We start from the raw sequence: 5,298 nt of genomic DNA on the forward strand, positions 1-5,298 counted from the left end.
TTGGATCCGGTCCGACTCGACCAAGCAACTTTTGCAAACGAAGGTGGAATGCCAAGAAGCTCGACCAGGAAGCGTTGCGAGCAGCCCTCGAGCAAAACGCATCTACTCTCCAAGCTGATCCAAAACTAAGTACCCGCAGAGAAACGGAAGAAACGGTTCTTAAAACTATGAACGCTATTGTCACCTCATGTAAGGCCTCTATGCCACGACCCAAAAATCAGCGTGTGCACAGTCCAGCATATTGGTGGTCATCAGAGATAGCAGAACTACGGAAAAGATGCCACGCATTACGTCGCCGCGCCACAAGAGCTGCAAAACGCTCCCCCTATCAAGATTTGTATACAAACGAGTACAAACAGGCAAAAAAAAGCCTAAATAAAGCCATAAAATCAGCTAAAGCCGGATTGTGAAATGAAATCTGCAATGATCTTGACAAGGATCTCTGGGGCAAAGCCTATCAAATCGTTACAAAACGACTTGGTAGAGCTTTACCAGAAGCACCGAAATCTCCTGCTCTGATAAATTCTATCGTAGCGGAACTATTCCCTAAACATCCGCCACGGAAAAGGAGACAATACGTGGAAAACAGTGAAACTACGCCCTTCACTGTCAAGGAACTCCAAGATGCGGCGAAAACCATAAAAACTGGCAAAACACCAGGCCCTGATGGCATCCCAGCCTCAGTGATCAAGATTGTAGCCTTGGAATTTCCGTATATTCTTCTGAACGCCTACAATGCCTGTCTGGCGACCGGCACCTTTCCTACGGTCTGGAAGCGGCAAAGATTGGTCCTAATAGACAAAGGTAAGGGAACCCCTGTAACGCCATCGTCGTTTCGACCACTCTGCATGTTAGACATCGCCGGCAAACTGCTTGAGAAACTTATTCAATGCAGATTGCGCAACGACATTGAATGCGCCGGAGGTTTTGCTAAGAACCAACACGGATTTCAAAAAGGACGATCGACGATCGGCGCGATTAGGAAGGTAACGGAAACAGCAAGAGAAGCATGGCGTGGTAGTCTTAAAGCTCGTAAAGTGTGTCTCCTTCTCACATTCGACGTTAAAAACGCGTTTAACAGTGCCAATTGGTAGGATATTTTACACGCCCTAGAGCATAATTTTGACGTAAAGCCAGATAATCTAGGATTAATAGACGACTACCTCGATGGGAGAAAGTTGATAGTGGAAACGACGGCAGGTCATCAAGAACACGAGGTTACAGCTGGGGTACCTCAAGGCTCAATCTTAGGAGCCGATTTGTGGAACGCTGTCTACGACGAGCTCCTGGAGATTCCCTTGCCGAAGCAGGTGGAACTCACGGGCTTTGCGGACGACGTCGCAGCCACAATCGTAGTGGACAGCATTGAGGAGGCTGAACTACTCGTTCGAGAGACCGTCGACACCATAGAGACCTGGCTTAAGAAACACCACCTAAAACTCGCCAAACAAAAAACGGAGATGGTTGTCTTGACCCGACAAAAATGGTTTCCAAAACCATTCACCGTAGACATAGGAGAGACAATTTTGACGTCGACAAGGGCCTTGCGCTACCTGGGAGTAATGATGGATGAGAAGCTATCCTTCCGTGAACATCTCGATAGTGCATGCATAAAAGCTAGCAAGACAGTATCCAACCTGTCAAGGATTATGGCTAACTGCATGGGACCACGAACCCGAAAGCGACGAGTCTTGTTTGAGGTAGTCCATTCTGTATTGCTATACGGAGCGGAAATATGGGCGGATATCCTCAAGCAAAAGACTTATCGGTGCAAAATAGCGGCAGTGCAAAGACGAGGAGCTCTGAGAGTTACCTGTGCCTATCGCACGGTCTCAGAAGCAGCCGTACTGGTAATAGCAGGAGCCACACCGATTGACTTGCTAGCTATCGAGAGAGTAAAACTCTACGACGCTAAATTAGGTGGCGAAAATTCCACAGAAATAAGGTCGAGAATTAAAAATGAAACGTTACAAGAGTGGCAAAATCGGTGGACGTCAGGAGAGACGGGCAGATGAACGGCGCGCCTGATCCCGAACATTAGCGCCTGGCTCTCTCGACAATACGGCGACACAGATTTCTTTCTGACCCAGCTACTGACAGGACATGAACAGTTTAATGCGTATCTTTTTAAGATGGGCCTGCATAGCACGCCAATGTGCAAATACTGTCCAGAAAAAATCGACGACGCTGAGCACACGTTCTTTGAATGTGCTCGGTGGAAGGACTATCGCAACAACGCCGAGCACATTATAGGCACCAGGCTCACCCCCTCAAGTCTTGTGACCTATATGATGAAACAGGAAGAAAACTGGTCAGCTGTAGCAGCTTATGCACAGCATCTTTTGAAGGCTAAAACCGGAGAAAGGGACCAGTAGTCGAAAACAGGCGTCGCAAGGCGCAGCACGGACTGGATTGATGTAATGCTAACGCGGTTCCAATCCAGTCCTCTCCGTACCATCTGCGGGGAGAGGGGAGAGGAGTGTTTTTTTTAGTGGGTAAAAATCTCCACACTGCCGTCCGTCGTTGTCTGCTGTAGGATGGATAGCGGAGTATCAACGATGGCGGTGTCTTATGAAGATTTTTTTCGCACCTCTATAAAATAATAAAAAAAAACATACATACATACATACATACACACACACACATACATCCATTTTTTCTAAGGTATGCCAAAATGTTCAGAAACCTCTGAAACGTAAAGATATATAAAAATTTTCATTTTTGATTTTTTTGCGATTACTATAACTTGCCCTACGGGAAGTTAAAAAAAAAACAAACCAAAAATATTCAAAAATTCGTTATTTTTTTTAAATTTTCGAAAATTTCGGAATTTTAGAATTTCTTAATTTACTTTTCAAAAAATGTCAACAAATTTAAAAATATTCAAAATTTTTAAAAATCAACAGTCAACAATCGTGCGTATCTAAAGAATTCAATGTGATAAATGACACTACTGAAAGCATCAAACCGATTACACCAAAAAAAATTATGAGACAAATTTCTTTCTTAAATTTCAAGAAATGTTGGATGCAATTGGATGCTAAAATTTTGGAAGAACTGCCAAAAAAGATCTAATAATGCTGACTTATATATTCAACGAAGTGCGACTATTAGGATATTGGCCAATGGACCTGAAAAACTAAGAAGTAATAATGTTAAAAAAAAAAACAAGATAAACCTAGTCATATTGCTAATTCATACAGACCAATTAGTCGTGAACCGGTAAAATCTAAACTATTGAAAAAAATAATACTTATAAGGATCTAAGAAAACCTTATTGTAATACCAGCCATCAATATGGTTTTAGACTCCATTATGCAACAAGCTCATAGAGTAACTTCAATCATTCACAAAGCTTTTTAAGACAGTGAGTTTTGATTTGCATGAAATAAGCATTCGATACTGTGTAGGTTGATGTGTTAATAGCCAAAGTTAACCCTTTCAACTTGCAAATTCCGAGATTTATATGAATTTTGCCGCCGGATCCGAGGCGGCATCCGAGTAGAAAAGGTTAAAAGAGCTTGCCAGATTAATTATACAAAATACTGAAGTCATTCTTGATCGGTAGATACTTCAGAACTGGGATAAGAAATTATGTATTAGATTTTTACCCAATAAAATCGGGCAGTACCACGGGGCAGTGTACTAGGGCCACTTTTATACACCATATATACACACGACTTGCCAACAAATATATACACAATCACGGGTACATTAGCACATGATAGATGATTATGGCAACACATCAAAATCCAGTAATCGCTTTAAACTTTCAAGAACATTTATTTGCACTTGAAAAATGGCTTAAAGAATAAAACATAAATAAAAACGAAGACAAATCAAAACATATCACTTTTACATCGAAAACTCAAAATTGCGCCCTGTATTTATAAATGACATAGAAATTCCCCCAAGTACCAGCATTAATTATTCAGGACTGTACCTAGACCGTAGACTTGCGTGGAATCTCCATATGGAACAAAAGAGTAAACAAACGATGCAAAAATTTAAACAATTGTGCTGGCTATTGGTAGAAACTCAAAAAATGTCATACACAAACAAAACATTTATATACAAAACTGTACTAGCATCAATATGAAGCTACGGAAATAGACTTATGAAGATGTGCAAGTACATCAAGCATAAAAATTATACTGCGTACCCAGAACAAAATATTAAGGGCGATGATAGATGCGCCTTAAATTATAAAAACCCTGATTTGTACTTTCCGTTTCCACAATAAAATCGATGAACATTTGAACGCCGAAATGCAAGTCATCAAAAAAATGATCCAAATGAGAAGACTTAATAAAAAAAAATGGCCAAAGGACTTACAATATTGAATTCTTTACAAGCAGCTATAGATTTATTCTCTCTAAGAATCTCTAAAACAATCGTTATTAGTTATTGAATTTTTTTTGTTGAATTTTTTTCATTGAATATTGATTATTTTTATTCCTTAAATGTTTAATTACCATATGGAAAGATCCAATTCGTAAATAAACATTCCAATTTGCATTTAGCATTAAAATTCTCAAAAACCCCAAAATTAATTACGATATGTCGATATTCAAAGATTACCTGTCAGTCAATATATACAGTCAATTTCGATGTCAATCGACAAATATCGAAATTGACTAAAAAATATTTATGTATCTATAATTTTTAAAATATTTAATGAGTATAAAAAACTGGAGGAACTGGGATTTGAACCCAGGACTTCCCGCATGCGAAGCGGACACTCTACCGCTGAGTTACACCCCCTCCGAAAAAATACATTATTATTAAATATTTTAATATGCAAAATGAACAAAAAAAATGAAATATGCTATTGCGATATTATATTCAAGTTGTACATAATTTTGTTTATAAAATATAACACAAATTCAATTCATAGCATAATATTTCGGACCAAACTTAAAATCAAATTATAACTAGTTGAAAGTGGCATTTAGCCTTAGGCAAGTTGCATAAACTTCCCGAAATGTATAAGAATTGACAATCAATCAAAATTGAAATTTAGATATTTTGATAAATTTTTCAACATTGAATTTCTAAACATTTCGATTTCGAATAGAATTTTCTCAAACACATTTAAATTAACTGTAATTATATTAATTATATTTCACGGGCACGTGCTTGCATGCTCTAAAATTGTAGCTTATTATTTTAAATTTTAATGAACTGATAATGTTTGACTCATCACATCACAAAAGCAACTTTTGACACAAATTTTGACTATAATATTTTCTCAAACTTTGATGATTTTTTAACATTATACTATTTGTCATAGGGCCG

The 5,298-nt window shown here is 38.5% G+C and overlaps 1 non-coding gene across 1 annotated transcript; it reads right to left on the reverse strand.

Annotated features, from left to right (window-relative positions):
- Positions 1–4,692: 4,692 nt before the first annotated feature.
- On the reverse strand, positions 4,693–4,764 carry Trnaa-cgc. The gene has a single exon. It is a non-coding gene; the product is annotated as a tRNA-Ala (tRNA).
- Between the last annotated feature and the right edge of the window lie 534 nt (positions 4,765–5,298).

Source organism: Ctenocephalides felis, unplaced genomic scaffold, assembly GCF_003426905.1.
Source record: "Ctenocephalides felis isolate EL2017-DRISC unplaced genomic scaffold, ASM342690v1 CF-g0.4_SCAFFOLD_01886, whole genome shotgun sequence".
Classification (NCBI taxonomy): Eukaryota; Metazoa; Arthropoda; class Insecta; order Siphonaptera; family Pulicidae; genus Ctenocephalides; species Ctenocephalides felis.